Source organism: Balaenoptera borealis, assembly GCF_965194805.1.
Source record: "Balaenoptera borealis genome assembly, chromosome: 20".
Classification (NCBI taxonomy): Eukaryota; Metazoa; Chordata; class Mammalia; order Artiodactyla; family Balaenopteridae; genus Balaenoptera; species Balaenoptera borealis.
In genome coordinates, this window is record NC_138879.1 from 42,444,819 (window position 1) to 42,467,459 (window position 22,641).

The 22,641-nt window shown below is 48.1% G+C and overlaps 1 protein-coding gene across 2 annotated transcripts in view; it reads left to right on the forward strand.

Moving 5' to 3' along the window:
• ASIC2 (acid sensing ion channel subunit 2) overlaps nt 1-22,641 on the forward strand; it is a gene marked incomplete at its 5' end in the record, with an annotated part of 1,025,374 nt that overhangs the window by 775,973 nt on the left and 226,760 nt on the right. The gene's annotated exons all lie outside the window — the stretch shown is intronic.

The window sequence follows — 22,641 nt, forward strand, 5'->3', positions numbered from 1 at the left end:
GAAGGTTTCTGCCTTGTGTGGTCTGCCTAGGAGGAGTTCTGGTGCCAAGCCTCAGCGTGGCTCGAGCCTGTCCAGCCATTGGTGTGTAAATGCCCCTTGGGGGGTTTGGGCTTTTCCACTAGTGCAGGGAATGTTGGTGCGTGTGTTTACTTGTAATGCTCTGATGGTGATTTTACCAGCGTTAGGCGTCACTCCTGGCAATCTCATCTATGACAATGCTTTTTCTGGGATGGTAAATAGATGCTCTGGTTCCAATAGGTGTTGGCACAGATGCCCATCAGGCCAGGCCTCTGATTGGCTGATTGGGCTAGTCCTCATCTAGGATGGTGACCCTGGCTTCACTCTTGCCCTCCTTGCTTTGCTTTAAGCCTGTATACACAGTAGCTGTGAATTATCCACTCCCCAAATATCCCTTATTTCCTGAGCTTTTCAGCTGGCTTTTAAAGAATACCTACCTTGTGGTTTCCCCACCTTAGCAAGCAGGAGGTGCTGTTAACATATGCTTCTAAGTGACTTTGCCCAGACTTCAAACACAATTCTGAGTTCCATCCACAAAGGTGAAGGAATGAAGTTCGCGATACCTTATTGTTTATTGTTCTTTGGCTGACCACTAACTAGCAGCCCCTAGAGTTGGACTCAAGTTCAGTGTTACATTCAAGTACCAGCAGCTCCAACTCCAAAAGTTGTACAACACTTGGAAAATTCTGCACATCTGACGATGGCTTTACAAAGTGTGGATCGTGGGCTAACAGCCAGGATTCACTTTTGACACTCACCACAGCCCTGCTTTGGCAGAATTTTATTACCATTTTAAAGATGAAGGATATGAGGCTCTAAAATGCTGTCCGAAGCCCAGAGCCAGCAAGCTCAAAGTCCAACTTTGCATACCACCAAATGTATCACGCAGAAGCCACATGGAACCTTCCTCTCTGATCCTGGGCCTCTCTTCTATCAGAGGGCCCCTGGGTAGGACTCTAGCCCTCAGCCACCTCCAAATCCTATCCCTTCTGGGAGCATGGCTGGGAGAGTGGAAAGTGGGGCTGCCCCAGGGCGTCATAGCCTTGACCACATATTTTGGGGCCTACAGAGCACATAGCACCTGCAGTAGTCACCTGACTTCAGCCTCCCTGGCAGGAATGGCTGTGAGTTGACGAAAGCAGGTTTCTTCTCACTGGGGCACAGCCTTCTCTGACCGCCCTGTACCCTGCCTTCCTGTGTCTGAAGAATTTGCAGGCCCACACCCACCGAAGCAAAAGTATTACCTCCATTCCCCAAAGGTATGTGTTCCTGGGGACTCAAGTGACCCCTAGTGGCTTCATATCATGGCCCTGTCCTGGGAGTTTCCAGCTCCTTCACATTTCATGCTGTAGTTTTTTCCCAGGGGCCTCAGAATTAAAGGCTGCACCCCCTCTATCCATGGAAGCCAAAAGCTATTTCGGAGGAGCCCCTAATATAGAGTGGGCCCATCAGGAATACTTTCCTTTAACAATGCTACCCTGTCCCAATCCTTGGTCACCTTTGATGGAGTGACACTCTAGTGTAGTGGTTAACAGCATGAACGCTCAAGCTGAACTGATGGCTCAAATCCTGAGACTACCACTTTCTGTGTGCCCTTGGACAAGTGACTTAACCTCTCTGTTCTTTAGTTTCCTACTCCATCTAGTAGAGATAACAATAGTATATACACCACATCAGCTGTGCCTGTATTTGTATATAGGGGTGTGTGTGTGTTTACAGACATAGAGAGAGGAGGGAGCTCTTCACACTGTGCTGGGTCCCTACAAAAATGTTGCCTTTAAAGGGCACCAGCCTCCTAACTGGTCTTTGGCCTCCAGCTCAGTGCTCCCCGCCCTCTGCATCCACCCTCGGCACTATAGTCAGAGCAGTCTTTCTAAAGGTCCACTCAAAGCAGAGCACCCCATTTCTTAAAACCCTTCAGTGACTCACCTGTCCTGGGGATGAGGTCCAAGTTCCTCAGGCCTTATACCTGAGCCCGGCCTTTTCTCTGGCCACGCCCTCTCTGGCACCACATATCAAGCTCTGCCAAATGGCTGACAGCAGCTGGACACCCCGCTCCTCAGGCCTCTCTCTGCCTTCCTCTGCTACCCTAAGCGCACCCCGCCCCACCCTGCTGCTTTGTGTGCCTGGGGATACCTCGTCGTCCTCCATCATCCAGCCCTGGGGTTTCCGCTGCTTTGGACCCTTTCCTGACTACCCACCCCTTCCCCTCATCACCAAACCACTGATGCCTTCCTCTTTTCGCCCTCTACCTTCCGTTTAGGTGTGCGTGTCACCACACCTCCTCACACGTATGCGTGTCACCACACCTCCTGGTCTGTGTGTCTCCCCCTCTGGACTTGAGTGGGAATCAGGTGTCATCTCCCTGCCATCTCCGGCCCCCAACACAGAGCCCGATGTGTAGTCAGTGCTAAGGAAAGACCTGGGGAATGAAGACCTTCCCCAGGTAACCCCAAGACTCCTTGCTGTCCTCCAAGACTCCTGGATTAATTTCTCCAGGGAACACCAGTGGAATGCATTTCTAATGAGGAAGTGCCCGGGCAATTTGGGGGCATTTATTCCTTCGGGGGATAGAAAGGGAGAGTAAGTTTCCAAGCCCTAAGTGCCACAGGTGAGCCGTGGACGTCCAGCGGGACCAGTGGGGAGATGTGCCCCAAAGTCTCATTCCATCCGGTTGGTCTCACGGTCCGGAGATAAACCCGGCAGGGGAGAGCAGGGGAGAGATAACAATAGTATATACACCAGGGGTGCTATTTGCCTTCATCCTTCCCTCGAAACGCTCACTGCAAGTAATATGAACAGAAATAGCTCACATTTATTGAGTCCTGACTGGGGTGCCAGAAACCATTCTAATCACTTGACGCTCATTTATTCCTCTTTCTCTAAAGGCAAAGGTATCTGTCTAGCCTCCTCTTTTTGCCCTCTACCTTGGGCAGGGGTGGGAGTCGGATTTTAGTCTGCAGGCCGTTCAGGATGTATTTGTTTGCAGCTCCTCTGGATGTTTGTCGCAGCTGTGCAAGGGTTAATCACTCAGCGGTCAGACAAAGCAGCTCCGCTTCTGAATGCCCGCTTGGTTTCCCTGGCATCAGCCATGGACCTTGCGCTCTGCACACTGGCCACTCTGGGTTTTCCTGGGGGCGGAGGAGAGCAGCCTTCCCACTGGGCAGGATGCAGAACCGTGAGGCCAGTCTGTCTGGGTATGGGGCTTCGCAAGAGGGACTGAGGGTCTGGGGACAGGCACGAACAGAGGCCAGTCAGGTCCAAAATAAGGAGCAGTGATGCTCTCTGGGAGGAGGCACGGGTCAGGGGAAGCGTCAGGCGGACCTCAGTTTAAGGCTTTGATTCTGCCTCTTTCTAGCCACGTGCCTCAGGGAGGCGCTTTGCTCTCTGAGCCCCTGAGAGCTGGGAAGAAGATAACATGTATGCAGTGACCGGCCCCTGCCTGGACAGCATAGGTGCTCAATATTCAAGAGCTATTGTTATAATTTGAATAAAGAGATCAACAGTCTTTGTATCTTGTGGTAGCAGTTATTAATTATGATCAATATAATTATCATCTATTATCATGACCACTTACCTGAGTGGGGATATGCTCATTTCCTGGTTCATTTCATTCCATCACCCAGTGTATACTGAGTGTCAACTATATGTCAAACTCTAAACTAGCTGCTGGGGATGTAAAATTAAATAAGGTGTGGTATGTGTCCTCCATGAATTTGCAGTATTGTTGAGGAAAGAGATACGTCTGCAGACACCAGGAGGGCAGAGGTGCTGCGTGGGCTCAGAGGAGTACCCACTTCAGACTGGGGACCTCTGAGGGCTTCTTGGAGGAGGTAACATCTGAGCTGAGTCTGGAGGGATCAATAGGAGTTCCAAGGTAGAGAAGGAGAGAAAGGGGACTTCCCGGGGAGGGGGCAGCATGTGCAAATCAGGAGGACAGAGACATGAAACGATGAGATTGGACACATCCTTTCTAGGGCTGAGAGTAGTTCAAGGCAGTGGGCAGGGGTGGGAGTCAGGGGGACTGGGTGAGCTGAGTTGGGGGATAATAAGGCAAAGATCTGATGGACACCTGCAGGCCAAACTGAGTTTTTAAACTTTGTAGCAAAAGCTCTGACTTCTTTCGCTACTGGCTGTCACACTACAGAAGGAGATCTCATCTATGTCCCACCCCCCCCAACTGTCACCTCCCCCCCATTCCTAACTCCATCAGGAGAATTCCACACTTCCCTGAACCCTGCCCTCATTGTCTACCCCCATCAGCAGGGGGTCAACCCTGAGTGCAGATTTTGGACTAGTCATATGTACTGAAAGCCAAGGAAACAGCATTTGATTTCCTCACACTTTGTCACAGGAAGCAGGCTGGCTGCTATGAGCCAGCCACGGAAAACAAGAAATCATTTCAGCAACATATTGTTTAAAATCAGCAAATTCCATTGAAGTGGTGCTAGGCCAGGCAATGCAGTAGTTGTGAGGATGGATGGCTTTAGGTATCTAAAGGTATCTTTAGAAAGATACCTTTGCCTTTAGAGAAAGAGGAATAAATGAGCGTCAAGTGATTAGAATGGTTTCTGGCACCCCAGTCAGGACTCAATAAATGTGAGCTATTTCTGTTCATATTACTTGCAGTGAGCGTTTCGAGGGAAGGATGAAGGCAAATAGCACTGGCTGGTTGTGATGTGCCAGCCTCGGGCTGGGCACGTTTTATGCCATCTCAATTCTCGCAATCACCCTAAAAGGTGGTGTAATCATCCCCATTTGGCAGATTGGGGACCTTCAGCTCAGGGCAGTTCTGTAGTCAGCTGAAAGTCACAGAGCCAGCAGATAGCAAAGCTGGGATTTGAACCCAAATCCTCACTACCAGAAAGGCACAGCTGCACCGCTGGATGAGGAAAGAGCAGCATTGGTGGGGCAGGGGATTTGCTGGGAAGACCAGTACAGCCTCAGTTCCGCCCTGACCTGCTATGTGACTTTGGCCTCAGTATCTTCCTCTGTGAAGTGAGGGTATGAGCCAAATGACCAGTGGGACTTAGCTGAAAAGTTCTCCGTCCAAATGAGTGATCAGGGGAAAATAGGGCTTAACTACTGCAGATGGCCCAAGCTCTTCAGCCAACCATTTCTTTTCTTTGCGGAGCTGAAACAGTGATTAAGGGGGAAATGTACAAGTTATTGGAGTGCTAGAGACCGGGCGGTGATTAAATAGACATTTACTCAAGGAACACGAAAAGACCTCCCCAAGTTATGTGACTTCCGGGAAATTAGTTTAGGGAATCAAATGTCAACTCTGCACAGGTCTGCAGATATCCAAATGGACCCACGTCAGGCTGATTCTGATAGTGGCTATTCGGGGGCCACTGTGGCCCGTCATGAAGACATCAATCAGATGTCTGCCCAACTGAGAAGGGCTGGAGGAATAACCAGGCCATTCGGTTTGTGCATCAGTGTCTTTGGTTCTCCTAAATGCTTTGCTTGGATCAGCTACTCAGAGATTCAGTCAGCCAATGCACATTGAGCGCCTACTATGTGCCAGACACTGGGCCACAGAGATGACCACAAATCTACTGTTTCTGGTAAATCGGCCAGCAAAGGTCAGTGGGCCTCATCAGGGTCACCGGGTTTAAAAGGAGCTGCCCATCATGCAGGAAATGGGGACAGATTCTAGCCCAGGATTTGTATAGGGCACCTGTTACGTAAACAGTCACATCAATTTCACCAGAATTGAATGGGTGTTATGGAGCCCATTTTACAGATGAGGAAACTGAGGCTCAGGGAGGTACAAAGTCACAGCTCGGGGGCAGCAGAGTCAAGATTAAACCAAAGATCGGTCTAGCTCCAAAGCCGATGTTCTTTTCGATGACATCATTCTGCCAACTCTGGGAGACGCTGGTGAGAACAAACGTTTCCATAGAGGGTATCCAACGCAGTCTTTCAAGCCTTCACTGGAAGTTTCTTTCGCTGCAAGTTGATGCAGCCCCTAGAAGTCATCCTGGGTTCCAAGACCTGCCACCCTGAGAAGAAAAGGCCATTCCTAGGAATACAGGATCCATGATGGACCTGTGGAAATAGGTTTATGATGGGGAACTTAGGAGTTATACAAACATATTAATGCAGCCATAATCTGAGCAAATTCCCATTTTCATTCATTCAAGGACATGGATAACTTTGAAGTCCTGACTAAGGAGATGTTGCCAAATTGAGATCCAACTCAGACCTGTGCTAATGAACAAATAGATGAGTCACGCATAATTGGAACATGAATTGTTGGTAAAACAAATAAAGGCCCTGAACGTACTGGGGAAGTTTGTTCTCCTGAGCATGTCAAATATCTCCCCTGACACCACTGTTTATACTATTAATTTGCTTAGTAAATTATTTCCTCTGGTTCCACACACATTTATTGAGCTCATACTCTCTGCCAGGTCCTTTTACATTCATTATTTTATTCCAGCCGGACACCGGACCAGACAGGAAAGTATTCTTCTTTCCCTGATATAGATAAGGAAAGTGAGATGGTTCAATAACTTGCCCAAGGTCACAGACATAGACCCTGATCTTAGGTTCCAAAGTCAATACTCTTTGCCCTACGTCACAGTTGTTCCTACAAAGAAATCCCAGTGTAGCTTTGGCCAAATGAACCTGCATTTCTAATTAGCAGAGTCTTAGTGATCATAGCTGGATAGGATTGTGTAATATACAATACCGTCTCATTTTTATCTTTGCAGCAATGGAGGGTGATTATTGCACCCTATTGCCTGCCTAACTTCAGAGAGGGGAGTGACTTGCCCAGGGTCACATGGCACAGGATCAGAAAACAGCCAGAGTTTGAATGCAGGTCTTCTATGGCTCCCATATACCTCTTCTTCCCCCAGCTCCTCTGTTCCTGGTCAGGGTGGACTTGAGGGGATTTCACCTGCCCTGAAAAATTTTCTTAGGAGAAAAGCAATGGGCTTCTGAGTGCCTTGCAGAAAAGAATCAGTGCTAAAACTGGCTGCTGAGAAGAGGTGTCGGGTTCTTTCTTTATCTCTGCCCAGAGGCCTGCCCTCCTTCCCAGGGAGGTCTGTTCCGGCATATTCCAATTGGCCGTGGATGAATGGAGAAGCCTCTAGGCCTATGCTTCCTAAACTTTAGCATGCCCAGATTCCTGGGCCCATAGCAAAGATCCTGATTTGGTAGGTCTGCAATGGGGCCTGAGATGTACATTTCTAATAAGCTTGCAGATGCTGCAGATGCTGCTGGTCCGTGGACCACACTTTGAGGGGCAAGGCCACGGGGTCCATGAATGCTGAGAAGGAGGGATTCGAAGGGGTCTCTTGGTCATATCTGACCCACTAGGTCTGTAAGAATGGCCATGGAATGGGCATGCTGGAATGGAGCAAGGAAGGGCAGCTGGGGGAGGAGTACTGGATTCCCCAGTGAACCCAGGACGATGTGCATAGCAGGGGCATCATTGTTCCGGGGTCAGTGCCACCCCAGAGGAGGGTCCATAGAGGGGCCATGGGGCCAGCCAGAGTGTCAATCAAACCAAGCTGCAAAGGCCATGTGGTAGGCTGAATAATGGCCCCTCAAAGATGCCCACGTCCTCATCCCCAGAACCTGTGAACACATTACCTTACATGGCAAAAGGGACTTTGCAAATGCGATTAAAATAAGGGCTTTGAGATGCAAAGATTATCCTGGATCATGTAGTGGGCCCAATGTAATCACAAGCGTCCTTGTAACAGAGAGGGAGGAGGGTCAGTCAGAGAAGATGTAACCATGGAAGCAGAGGCCAGAGCGTCAGAGAGAGATCTGAAGACACTACATTGACGGCTTTGAGATGGAGGAAAGGGTCACGAGTCAAGGAAAGCAGGTGGCCTCTAGAAGCTGGGAAAGGCAAGAAAACACATTCTTCCCCAGAACTTCCAAAGGGAATGCAGCCTTGCCAACACCTTGATTTTAGCCTTCTGACCTTTAGGACGATAAGCTAATTAATTTGTGCTGTTTGAAGCTACTAAGATGGTGGTAATTTGTTACAGCAGCAACAGAAAACCAATACAAGCCTCATTTGTGGTACAAAACACTCTCTATTACACACCTGACCCCACATTGTGAACCAGGCTGTGTAGGTTAGGATCAGGGTCTGTCCTAAAACCAAGAAATTAAAGAATCCGTAACAAATGTAGCTTGGTTCAAAAACAGTCAGTGTGGGAGTATTTTATCCATGATTAACATTCATGCCAGATTGGGAATTTGGACCCCAGCAACTAGAAAGGAGTAAAACTAGAAAAAGTAGGAGGAGTAGGAAGAATGCGGCTTCAGGAATCAGACTCAAGTTCAAATCCCAGGTCTGCCTGGGATTATCAGGGTGGCTGCTGGGGCTTTGACCACCTTCATTGAGACCCTGTTTCCTTATTTGTAACGCAGAGATCATACCTTCCTTGCAGGGTTGTGAAACTTAAAGATAATGTAGTAATCCATTCGAAAATGATTTCTTGAAAGCCAGCTGTGGTCTAGTCCTGGTGGATAAAAACTGAATGTAAATGCAGAAAGCGTCGTCCTTACTCTCCTTAACGTAAAAGCACAGATGCGTAAGTGCTAAATAAACGTGAGCCATCACTATCATCTTCATCATCATTATTACGATGACCCCTCTCACTTCTTTCCAGAAAGACTTCCAGGCCCTGGAAGAATAGTGTGGCCTCCTATATATTGTCACAATTCTAGCCAGGAACGATTATGTAGTTTTCATTTCACACCTTTATGGGTAGGTCAGAGCCTTTTAGGGTTTCTTTAGTCCCCTGACCCAAATTAAAAATCAGAGAGGGCTATTGAGTGGCTCAAGTCACGTCGAAAGCCACTGGGAAGCTTGAAATAGACTCTGAGGATATTTGTGCGTAAGCTTTTACAATATATCACAGCGGTGTCTGTTTCTTCCTCTGAGAACTCCTCTTCCAAAATTTGTACGCTGGCCATCCCCTTCGGATTCCAGTGGCATATCTGATCCGACAGTGGTTGATACTCTGATCTCTGAAAGTAGAAGGGTTTAATCTTCTCTTGGAACCCCTCCTAACGGAAATTATTTTCCCACTTTGAAATGGCGTGGTCATCCACTGTGAACTCACGTCCATAAATCTAAGCCTACTGCCCAGGAAAGCAGATGAGGTTTGATTCTGCTGTTCAGCAGTCTTGCAGAGCAAATTATGGCAAGAATTTGATTTACAGAAGCACCTCAAAGGCTCTAGAGTGAGACATGTGTTTATTCGCTTTATTACCATTTACTTTACGGTATCTCTTGATGGTCCCTGTACATGGATTTGAAAGACTGTTTGGATAGATGCCTATGACCTGCCAGTTTGCACAGCCCTGTTGAGGAACATGGCTTTCTCTGGCGATGCTGCCAATAGCCCGAGTTGTGGGTCCTTATACCGATGTTGCGATGGAGCCCGGATCTAACAAACAAGCTTGGAGGTGCTAGCCCAGAGTTCTTGCTTGAACTTCCCCAGCTCTGCCTCGGTATGGTACTTGGTGTGAGTCTCCAGCTGCAACCCCAGGATGTGTAGAGACAGGCTTGATTTAAGATTCAAATCTCTCAGAACAGCTGGGGATATTTAACATCACTATAATTACATTACATTTTTGACAGTACGTGGAGTGAGAGAACCTTTCTCGGTTGTTGTTGAATATTCGATGAGCATCAAATATTTTAACCAGCCAAGGAAACACGACTGCATTTTTCACATCCGAGTAAGTTTTGTTTTTAAAAATTCCGGCCTCGGGTGGGTTTCTCAGGCTCTAATCTTCTTTTACCAGGTCTTTGGAGAGGCAAGAGCGCCATCCCTCTGGCCATGGCCGAGGAGCTGAGTTAGGTGGGCTGTGATTCTAAGGAAAGAAGGGATCAGGCAGGCACTAGGTGGGCACCCCTGTGTGCCAGGGGTCTGGAATATCATCATAGCTCTTCTTGCTGTGGCACCACCAACGCAGTGATGAGGGAGTGGAGGCTCAGAGAACAACCGGAAACTCGCCCAAAGTGACATTTTTAAATAAATGACGGAGCTGGGGTCAGCTGAGGCCTCCGCAAAGGCATTTCTGGCAAGTTGCATATAGTGGTTGACGCCAGGAGGTGGGACAAGGGGGAGCGGAATCAGACGGAGGAGGACCTCCTCTGCACCAGGCTCTGTGCCTCACACTTGTTTCCTCAACCCTCATGACAGTACTCTCAGTACAGTCCTGTTGTGCCCATTTTACAGATGAGGAAACCAAGGCTCATAAGGTTAATGGGAGAAGTGGTGATGAGAACCTGCATCTCATGCTCTTAAAGGAGAGCGTTTTCAATATTTAATTTATATTGACCCCTGGCTGCCTCACTCCCACCCCCCGCCCCTCCCCTGCCCCGCCCCGCCCCATGCTCCAAGAAGCTTAGCCAGCCAATGATGTGGGAAGCTACCTATCACCTTGTCTGACCTCCCTCTTCCCACCCTCCTAGAGTCAGGGGTTCATGGCCCTGAGTCACAAAGCCAAGTCACTTAAGAGCTGTCAATATTTTTCAAGGAATTTTCCAACTTCCTCCAACCCCTTCCTTAGGTTGTTCCCTTCCCCTGGACCCCTGATCTGCTATCTCTGCCTCATCAGCCCACTCTGCTCTATCCAGCTGTGGGCTTAGATATGCACAGAATATGCCGGGAAGGGTGCACGAGGTCTGATGATGGGCTACCTCTGAGGAGACAGGAAGGATGGGGCAGGGAGGGTGGGAAGGAGCCTGCCTTCTCATTCTGCACCTTTTTCTGTGGTTTGAATATTTTTAACCACGTGCGTGTATAATTTATAACAAACACGTGAAGCACAATGAAAGCACTGTCTGAAAAAAAAATCCCATCTCTTCTGAAGTTATCTCCGACCACTTCTCCACATAAACCATCTGGAAAGCAGTGTCCCATCCTTTTGACCCCCTGACACTCACTTTGTTTACGACCCTCTTACGGTCCTTTCCTTTCTCGGTCTTTTATTGTAATCCTCCATAAACTCAGCTTCCCGTCATCAGACTGTCACCTCCCTGAGGGCGGCAGCCATGCCTGGCCCCATCTTTTGGCTGTCCCAGCACCTGCTGCCATTCCTCATGGGTCATAGGTGCTCCGTCTGAATACCGAATCGCCAAAATGGGACCAAGGATTGGTACCACCAAATTATATGTGACTCCTTTGGTCATTCATTAATTCATTCCATGAAGAGGTGGCCAGAGCCCACTTGTAGGGGCATCATGCTAGATGCAGGGCACAGAGGGACATGGGTATGGCCCTTCCATCTTGGAGCTCACATTCTGGCGCTTGTGAATGATCTCCGCGAAGATCAGAATCATTGGGAGGGCTGGTTTCAAAATCCCTGGCCCCAACCCAGAACTGCTGAATCAGAATTTATGGGGGAGAGGTCCAGCAATCTCTTCTGAGCACAGAACCCCAGGTGATTGAGGATGTTAGGAAAACATTCTGTGTTTGGGGCCGGGGTGGGGGTGGTGGGGCATGGCACAGATAATATACAAGTAAACAGATAAATGAGCAAGACTGTTTCCAATATTAATAAATGCTGTGAAGGCAAAAAATGAAGGGCACATGATGGAGAGCGGCAGGGAAGGAGTGATTTTCTGGGGAGACGACATCTTCGCTGAGACTGGGAGATGAGAGGGCAGGGATCCTGGAACAGCATCCCAACAGAGGGACCAGCAAGCTAAAGGCTGGGGAAGGGGGACCTGCCTCCTTCCTCCAACACTAGAAATTCAGCTCCCGTAGCTCAAATTGCCTGCTTTTTTTTTTCCTTTACTGTGGGCACATCTGGCTCCTTCCAAAATGTAGCCGCCTCTCTCACCCACACAATGTAAGAGAACAACATGATTCTAGCCAGTCTGGAAATATTGACCTCCGGAATGCTAATGTAATGTAGCCTTAGGTCCTTAGGCTGAACTCTCCTTTAAAAAATAACTCCAAGTGAGTGGAAAAACCCTGCAGTTCCAAGAATCCAATCGCAAATCCCTGTCGGAGGGCAGTTCCGTGAGACCGACCCGGCCAGGCTTTTTCTTTGGAGGGCTGCATCCTGGTTAATTATCTCCACGTTCCTCTGCTGATGAATTTTCATGAGGGCAAGGTCTTATACCTTTGACATTCATATGGATTTTCCTTCTGCAGCCTCTAAAGTGTTCCGTCAGGATGGCTGGTTGTCCACACTGAAAACAGGCTCCTTCGCCTGGCTTTGTGTTTCAGAGAGAGCTTGCAAATCTTTCACCTCTATTCGTCTTCATGATAACCGTGTGACAGAAAAGCAAACAGTGCTGTTCCCATTTTACAGATGGGGCAACTAAGGCTCATGGAGGAGAATTGACTTGCCCAAGGTCACCAAGGAGTTCTGACTCCTATGCTGGTACTTCCCCCTGCCTGTAGTGATGAGTCAAAACGAGGAGACCACATCTGTGGCCTTCTGCAAGTCTCAGTGTCACTGCCACCTCCTGGGGGAAGTCTTCCCTGGAGGGTTTTGTGAAACCTGGTCAAATAGTTGAATCTTTGTCTTGGAGGTGTCTGTGTCCCCTGCAGGCAGAGAGGCTCAATCTTCAGTAACTTTCACGAGCATGAGAGTCACCTGTGGATATTGCTAAGATGCAGGTTCTGGTTCAGTAGGTGGGGCCTGAGATTCTGCATTTCTGACAAGCTCCCAAGTAAGGCCAATGCTGCTGGTGCACAGCTCACATTTTGAATAGCAAGGATCTACAAGGCAGGAGGAAAACGCAGCCTGGAGTAAGAGAAAGAAGGGCCTCTGGTCCCAGACAGACCTGAGTGCATTATCAACCCTGACACTTTAGTCTGTGTTACAACAATCATCCCTTTTAGAGAGAGTTCCGGAAGGGACCACCTTGTCCTGAATCCTGCCCCGAGAAGCGAAGCTGCTTCTTCCAGCCTAGATCTCAGGCTGCTACTGCTGCTGCTTAGAAACGCAGACAGCACAGTGATGGGTAGGTCTCTATCAAGGATAACTCTTTTCTTTGTCTTTATATGATACTGAAATGACTAGGCATTTAGGGAGACCGTGTAAGTGGAGAAATGGCAGTAAAGTCACCTACCTCCCAAATGAGCTCCCTGCGAGGATGAGGCGACGTGAGGTGTTTCTGCACCCTTTCCTGATTTTGTGGATGTCAGTGGACGCGTCCTGAGAGGTGTGAGTCCAGGAAGGACAGCCTCTCACTTGACCACGGTCATCAGCCTTTGTCTTTGTGCAGCATGTTGCTCTTGAGGGGGAGAAGCCTTCAATTTGAGGGAGTTGTTCCAGTAATAGGGCATTTCTAGGTAATGCAGCCAGAAGCCTGTGCTTTTGTTGCTACAAGGCCGTCAGTTAGAATTGCTAAGGCTGCTTCCAGACCATGCCTTGGACTATTCATTTGATTCACTCATTCATACCCTCGTTTGTTATTTAAGTCATTCATTCCTTTACTCCTTCTTCTGTTCTTTCACTGACTCTCGGATTCATCTACTCATTCACACACTTATTGAATGCCTTCTGTATACCAGATACTACGCCAGGCTCTAAGGATATCAGGGCAAATCCATTCTAAGCCATCAATTCAATCTCCTCGCCCTTGTTATATATCCTGTAACCAGACAACAGGCAGTACGCCCTCGTGGCCTCTCCAGTTTAGTGCTGAAAAACTGGGCCAGCCATTTGTTATCTTTATTCTGAGAATCTGTCCTGCTCAAAGTTATCCCGTGGTTCCCCATTGCAAGATAAGACCAAGCACCAGGTAAGCTCCAAACTCTCACTTTCTACACATCATGCATTCTGCCGTGTTGAACTGTTTCCATGCATCTGCCATGCTCTCCAAAGCTTTTGCATATGCCATTGCCCTGGTCTGGAATGCCCTGCAAACCCCTTGTCTTTTTAGAAAGCTCTTCCTCATCCTTCCGGACTCAGCTTTATCATCTTCTCACCTTTCCCATGCCTCCAAGCTGGGAAGAAGTGGGTCCTTCTTTCCCTGGGCTGCACACAGCCTTTGAGGCCTGGAGATACTGTAACATGCATGAAAGATGTTACGGGAGTCTACGCAAGCAGTGTCATGTCCATTCTCCATGGGGATTTGCACTACAACTCTAAGGGAAAGTTAAAAATTGCAAATCTTAGGTAAGTAGAGTGACTCGCTCAAGGTCACAAAGCTGGTAAGAGGCCAAGTCTCAGCTACAACTTAAATCTTCCCTTTCCAGGGAAGACTAGCCAATGCTAGTCTACAACATACACAAAGAAGATGTTAGCCACTGGTACTCATTAATAAAACCAGTAAGGCATTGTTATTATTATACTTTCCACGGAAGGCTAGAAGAATCTGCTCTGGCCAGACAAGTAAGCTGCAGAGGAGAAATGAGGTTACTGGATGATGATTTAGGTTTTGAAAAGCAAATTTGGCCCGAGATATTTAAATAACTCTGAGTTACTGCCGCCCCGTGCAGGAAAGGACAAGCAGGCAGTGGTATATGACTTCTGCGTGGGAGGGGAATTGAGTGGTAGGCTGGAACCAGGCTTCTAGAGAGAAATTACCATTTTGTATTTATTACTTTGGCTTACAGGAGTGCCGCAGGGACGGCTAGCTAATACATTAGATAATTGCCTCAGTTCCCCACTTCATCTTGCAGGGTGTAGACCAGCCCAGGTGCAGACTTGTGGGTTATGATTCTTTTCAGGCCTCCCAAATGCCCAGGCCTCTCTTGGGACATGAAATGCCACTGGGAGAGTGGGAGTTTGCGGGTGCCCATCTCTCAGGTACCAGGGGACACTAGGGTGGTCTGGTCTCTAGGACCAGAGTGAAGGGTCCCAAGCTGGGAACCACGAGAATAGAGTCTGCACTCTGCCGCTGACTGCTGAGCAACCCTGGGCCCTTAGCTGTCCCTCTCTGAACCTCTGGTCCCCATCTGGAAAATAGAGATCATAAATCAGTATTTCTCAACTCTGGCTGCACATGAGAATCAGCTGGGGGAAATTTTTAATTAAAAAAAATTACTAATGCTCCTAGCTCAATCCCCAGCGATTCTCATTTCATCGACTTGAAGTAGAGCCCAGACACAGGTATGTTTTAGCAGGAACTGAGAGTCTCTGTACTAACTCATCTGTGCAGTCTTCCTTAGGATGGGCAGAACGTTCTAGGAGACTGTGTCATCGAAAAAGGCAACAAGTCAGTGACCTTGAGATCCACGGTCACTTGTTTCCATGTTTAGATTTTTCTGGCAATTATATATACCTGTTCATGTCTGACCTTCTCCCCACTGAGTTTCCTTCTTATCAGTGAATATGGGAGAACCACACCAGGAAGCAGGAGGCTGAGCTTCAGTATCTCTTGTATCATCTCTTGAGCTCCCTGGCCTCAATCCCCTCATCCCCAGATGATGAGAGAGCAGCCCTCCTTTGCCCCCCTGCAAGCAGGGTGTTGGACCAGACTTTGTTTTGCAGTGCCATCTGCTTTCCCAGGGGCTTTCCCATCCAGTGCTTGAGAGGGCGGCCAGGGAGTGGAGAATACCATTCCTGTTTCCTAGATGAGGAGACAGAGGCACGACACGGTCAGGTAACTTCCCCAAGGCCGTTCAGCCAGGAAGAATAGAACCAGACAGACATCAGTTCACATCCCAGCAATGCAGCTTCCAAACTAACTTTGACTACTTTATGAATTGTTCTGTGCCTCGGTTTCCTTATCTATAAAATGGACATGAATACCACCCATTTCCACAGAGTAAGGAGGAAAAAAGATAGCCTGGCACAAAGCAGATGCTCAGTTAATATTTTCTTCTTCCTTCCCTTCCTCCCTCAGTTATTTCTCTTATTCTTCTTTTCTGCCTTCCTTTCCCCCTGCTTGTTTTTAAACCCTTCAAGGACTGAGACCTTGAGAGGCAATTCACTGTACATGACTTGAACAAGTTGTTTAGTATCTCTGGGCCTCAGTTTCTCCATCTGTGAAATGGGGATATTGGTGGTATTTGCGGTTGTGAGAACTAAATGTGTTGAGAGAACAGATTCTGGTATAGAGCCTTGGCTGTGCCTGTTCTACTTCTTTAGAGCCTTCCTTCTCCTCCTCCCTGGGCTCTGACACAGAGGAGCACTCTACCCACCCACCCCCGCCCCCAGTGGGTGTTGAATGATCCAGGGAGTGATCCCCCGAAGGCAGCAGGACAGTAAACAACCAGATCCTAGCTGTGTTCTCAGCCTTGACAGCTCTGCTAAGCACACACAGCCTCCAGGGTTCCCAGGCAGAGAGAGGCAACCCTGTATCAGGGGATTGCTTACTATCTTGAGATGGAAAAAGAGGAAAAAGCTATAAATATGGAGGATTTGTCTGTGATAAGTCATGGTTAGCAACCCCAGCTATATAACTTTTTAATTCTCCACTCCAGCTTGTAAGCTCATGCAGTAAAAACAGTCACTAGTAATTTATTTTTTTCCACTCTTTTAATTTTGTGATTTTTTTCTTTAACCAAGCAAAAAAGTCCTCTTAAACTCACCCTAAGCTTTTATTTTCTTTCCCCTTCAGCAATCGTAAAATGTGACCACGGATTGTAATTAAAAGCTGTCCCCTCTCCTGCATTGCCAGGATAAAAATGTGCAGACTCGGGGGCAATTTCTTAACTGGGTGTTTTTATTTTTATTTTATTTTATTTTTTAACATCTTTATTGGAGTATAATTGCTTTACAATGGTGTGTTCGTTTCTGCTTTATAACAAAGTGAGTCAGCTATACATATACATATATCTCCATATCTCTTCCCTCTTGTGTCTCCCTCCCACCCTCCCAATCCCACCCCTCTAGGTGGTCACAAAGCACAGAGCTGATCTCCCTGTGCTATGAGGCTGCTTCCCACTAGCTATCTATTTTACATTTGGTAGTGTATATATGTCAATGCCACTCTCTCACTTCGTCCCAGCTTACCCTTCCCCCTCCCCGTGTCCTCAAGTCCATTCTCTACATCTGCGTCTTTATTCCTGCCCTGCCCCTAGGTTCATCAGAACCATTTTTTTTTTAGATTCCATATATATGTGTTAGCATATGGTATTTGTTTTTCTCTTTCTGACTTACTTCACTCTGTGTAACAGACTCTAGGTCCATCCACCTCACTACAAATAACTCGATTTTGTTCCTTTTTATGGCTGAGTAATATTCTATTGTATATATATGCCACATCTTCTTTATCTATTCATCTGTCGATGGACACTTAGGTTGCTTCCATGTCCTGGCTATTGTAAATAGTGCTGCAGTGAACGTTGTGGTACATGACTCTTTTTGAATTATGGTTTTCTCAGGGTATATGCCCAGTAGTGGGATTGCTGGGTCGTATGGTAGTTCTACTTTTAGTTTTTTAAGGAACCTCCATACTGTTCTCCATAGTGGCTATATCAATTTACATTCCCACCAACAGTGCAGGAGGGTTCCCTTTTCTCCACACCCTCTCCAGCATTTATTGTTTGTAGACTTTTTGATGATGGCCATTCTGACCAGTGTGAGGTGATACCCCGTTGTATTAGCTGGGTGTTTTTCAAATAAGACTGAGTGAGTCCTGGGCTTGCTTGCCTCACCGGCCTCTAGGTGGCAAGGGAGGCTGGTCTGGAGGGGGCAGGTCAGCCAGAACTGCACATGCGGCCCAAGGGATGAATTTGAGTCACTTCTCTTTCACGTGGTTGCTGAGTGATCTCATGTTAAGTCGCTTCCCTATCAGGGCTCAGTTTCCCTGTTTGCAAAATGTGGACAAAAATTAGGGACTGACCTCCCTCACTGGAATGTTCTGAGAATCCAAAAAGATAATGTATAAAAAATTGTTTTGTACTATAAACATGTTTGAGAGTATGTTACTGATGGTGATGATGGTGATGATGGTGGTTATGGTGATGATGGTGATGATAATGGTGGTGGGAGTGATGATGGTGATAATAATTGTGACTGATGACGATGGTGGTGGTGACGGTGATGATAGTGATGATGATGACTTATGATGGTGATGATCATTTTCACTGATGATGGTGATGATGGTGATGGTGGTGATGGTGATGATCATTTTCACTGATGATGGTGATGATGGTGATGGTGGTGATGGTGATGATCATTTTCACTGATGATGGTGATGATGGTGATGGTGGTGATGGTGATGATCATTTTCACTGATGATGGTGATGATGGTGATGGTGGTGATGGTGATGATCATTTTCACTGATGATGATGATGATGGTGATGGTGGTGATGGTGATGATCATTTTCACTGATGATGGTGATGATGGTGATGGTGGTGATGGTGATGATCATTTTGACCAATGTTATTGATGATGGTGATGGCGGTGGTGGTGGTAATGGTGATGATGGTGATAAGATGCTGCTGCTGATGATAACGATGATGGTGGCGATACTACCTTGTGCAGGTAGAGCCCGTGGGCTTAGGTGATAAGAGGAGGATTTTCCTCAGAGCCTTAGACTTTTCTGTGTATGCAAGGTAGGCGCTCAGTAAAGAATTGTTCACCTAAAATCAACTTTAGATTTCAGAACTCAGTCCACCTCTTAGAGGTTTCAGTCATTCATTCAGCAAGTATTAATCAAGTGCCTACTACATGCCAGACCCTGTGAGCATTGGACCACGTGAACAAACAAAACAGGCATAAGCCCTGCTCTCCTGGGGCTTATCGTCTAGGAGATGGTGGGTTTGGTGGTGGAGATAAATGATAAACATATAAACAAATAATAATTTTAGATAGGAATAAAGACTCTGAAGACAATAAAATAGGACCGTAGGATACAGAGTGAAGGAGCGGGGTATTGGCGAGATGCTTTTAACTTGTGTAGTCAGGAAGGGCTGTCTGAAGAGGTGACGTTTGAACTTGAGACCTAAATGATCAAGGGATGCAACCAGGGGAAGATCTAGGAGGGAGTGTTCCAGGTAGAAGGGACACAATGCAAAGGCTCTGAGGTGAGAATGAACTTGGCTGTTTGAGAGATGAAAAGAAGGCCTGTGTGTCTTGAGCAGGGAGAAGAGGAAGAGAGTGGGAAGAGATGATGTTGGAGAGACAGATGCGGGCTAAACGGTGGCAAACCTTGTAGGCTGGGCTGAATTTGGAGATCACTCCCAGGACACAGAGAAGCATTGGAGGGTTTAAAAGGTATTGGAACGCCATGAATTAATATACTCTCTGAGAAGATCATTCTGGCTTCAGAGATTGGATAAGAGTAGGTAAGAAGGGAGGCAGGAGGCAAGTTAGGATACAGATGTAGTACTGGGGATGAGAGATACTGGTGGACTGGACCAGGGTGTTGATGGTGGAGGTGATGAGAGCGGTCCAATGGGGGATATGTTGAAGATGGATCCAATGAGATTGATGTTGGATTGGGTATGAAGTGTGATCAAAGGAAGACTTAAGGTTAACTCCCAGGTGTGGGCTTGAGCTCCTGGGCTGATGCTGGTGTGATGCCCTGGGAAGAGGAGGGCTAGGGGAGAGTGGATTTGGAAGATGGGAGGGGCATGTGTGTAGGGGGCAGGCAGAACTCAACATTTCGGACATGCTGAGATTGAAATAACGAATGAGCATCCAAGCAGACATTGCACATCTGAGTCTGGTGCTCAGCAAGAGGTCAGGACAGGAGATGGGGATTTGGGGAGTCATCAGTGGAATGGTGGGGTTAAGTGGCATGGGGATGGATGGGATCACGTAAGGAGAACATGTAGACCGAGGTGAATGGTGAAGAACTGAAGACTGGGCACCCCAACATTCAGGAGTCAGGAAGCAGAGGCCCTGGAGGAGGAGGATGAGCGGGGACAGTCGGGGAAAGCAGGAGAGGGCTGACACAGGAGCCTAGGGGAGAAGGGGACGAGAGAGAAGAGTGTTGGCCTCTCTGCACAGCAATGAGCTTCCAACGAAGGGCAGGCCTCTGCCCTATCTGGAAACAGAAGGCCGTATAGTATAGAGGTGGGAAGCACAGGCTTTGGAACCGGATGCACTTGAACCCAGGTCCTGACACTGCCGTTTCTTAACTTTCAGACCTGGGACAAGACCTTACTTCCTGTTCCTTAGCATCCTCCTCTGAATGGCATTATTGTGCCGTTTAAGTGAATAATGCCTGCAAAGTGCTTAGCGCTGGGCCTGGTGTATAGTAGGTGCTCAATAAATACAAGCTAGTTGTATTCTTCCTGAAACTGTTCAGGTGGGTGGAGTTGTTGTCACTCAGGGGTGCTGCAGAGGTGCCAGGTGATGAAGGGAACGTTTCACTGGGGCAATTCAGCCTTCCTTCAGGGTGGCAAATGCAGCTGGCTTTAAGGCTCAGACAGGGAATGTGGGGAGTAGCCAGGAAGAAGCAGGTAGGGACAAGTAAAGCCACTGGCTAACTGATGCACAGGTGCCCTGCCTAGAAACATCCTAGTGAAAATGTTTAAAGTCCCAGGGGGGCCAAACAAAACCTATTCACACAGGCTCAGTGCTGCCCGTGTGGACTTGAGACCCCTGTAAGGTGATGGTGGACCGGAGAAGAATTTTAAACAGGTATATGTGAGATTGACAGGCTCAGACTTGCATTTCAGAAAGGCTATTCTGGAATCTATGCAGGGAGTGGGTGGGAGGGCGTGTGGGTCTAGCTCCCCACGGGGACGGAGCCAGGAAATTCTTCATTCAGGTGAGAGGGGACCAGGAGGAGGAAACGGGCTCATTATCACATAATTAGCTCTATAATCAGTATGCAGGCTTATCTTCTCAAACTCTAAAGATGATTATACGATTAAAGGGTTTTTTTTCCTTTTAATGGAAGTAACTTGCAAACCTGGGGGTTTGGAGAAAAAGGTAAGGTATTTTTTAACCAATTGCTTTTGCCATGAATTAGTTTACTGATTCAAAAAAAAAAAAAATCGCTCGCTGTGGACAGTAAATTATAAATGAGATTAACATCCAGTTAGACTGGAAGCTAAGGGCAGGGGCCCGCAGGCGTCCCCTCATTGGGCTGGAGAGAAGGTTTCACGTGGCTGGAGAGGAGTGGGGTCTGGCCTGGACAGCAGAGCCTTCTGGGATTGAGGTGCGAGGGGACTCACATCTGAAACTCTCCCCTCTGCTCTCTGTAAAGAATCAACAAGGTAGTGTATGTATGTCCATGCGTAAAATAGATAGCTAGTGAGAAGCAGCCGCATAGCACAGGGAGATCAGCTCGGTGCTTTGTGACCACCTAGAGGGGTGGGATAGGGAGGGTGAGAGGGAGACGCAAGAGGGAGGGGATATGGAGATATATGTATATGTATAGCTGATTCACTTTGTTGTACAGCAGAAACCAACACACCATTGTAAAGCAATTATACTCCAATAACGATGTCAAAAAAAGAAGAATCAGCAAGGGGTGGAACTTGGGGCAATGAGGCAGTCTACGCTGACCAGGGCTCCCCCCTGCCCCAAACATAGAAAACACATCTGCTGCTATTCCCAGCGGTTTCAAATACCTGGACAAGAAAGAGGGAAGAAAGGAAGGAAGGGAGGGAGGGAGGAAGGAAGCAAGGGAGGGAGGCAGGGTGGGAGGGAGGGAGGAAGGAAGGAAGGAAGGAGGGGAGGGAGGGAGGAAGGAAGGAAGAGAGGGAGGGAGGGAGGGAGGGAGGAAGGAAGGAAAGGAAGGAAGAGAGGGAGGGAGGAAGGAAGGAAAGGAAGGAAGGGAGGGAGAGAGGGAGGGAGAAAGGAAGGGAAGAAGGAAGGAAGGAAGGGAGGGAGGAAGGGAGGAAGGAAGGGAGGGAGGAAGGAAGAAAAGGAAGGAAGGGAGGGAGGGAGGGAGGAAGGAAGGAAGAGAGGGAGGGAGGGAGGAAGGAAGGAAAGGAAGGGAGGGAGGAAGGAAGGAAAGGAAGGAAGGAAGGGAGGGAGAAAGGAAGGGAAGAAGGAAGGAAGGGAGGGAGAAAGGAAGGGAAGAAGGAAGGGAGGGAGGAAGGGAGGGAGGGAGGGAGGAAGGAAGGAAAGGAAGGAAGGGAGGGAGGGAGGAAGGAAGGGAGGGAGGGAGGAAGGAAGGAAAGGAGGGAAGGAAGGAAGGGAGGGAGGGAGAGAGAAAGGAAGGGAGGAGGGAAGGAAGGAAGGGAGGGAAGGAAGGAAGGGAGGGAGGGAGGAAGGAAGGAAAGGAAGGAAGGAAGGAAGGGAGGGAGGGAGGGAGAAAGGAAGGGAGGAAGGAAATAAAGAGGGAAGGAAGATCAATTCTCAGGTTCTAGAAACAATGAAGGATCGTAATCACACAGTTGCCTTCTCACCGGCCTGTGAGACCAGGTCATAGGCTCAAGGCCAAGAGACTGGTGTTGGGGGTGGTGGTGCTGGGAGAGGGTGGTTAACACCTGAAACCCCCGAGACAGAGCCTCTGCAGAAAGGACTCTTGAGAAGCTGTTCCTTCTATTAACAGGAGAGTAGAGAACACCATCCAGAAGCACAGGGCAGCTAGGAGTCCAGTGGGGGTTCCAGGTAGGGGTGGGAAGACGCCTACAAAAACTCACATCCACAAGCCTGTCCATGTGTGGGTGAGGGGTCTGCGTATATACCACCCACATGGTGCAGGAATCTCAAGGTGAAAACTCAACATCAAAACTGGTCTGGATCTGGTGAAACACAGGGTCCAGGAGAAGCAAGCTGCCAGAATAGCTCCTTTAGGGCACTGCTGACA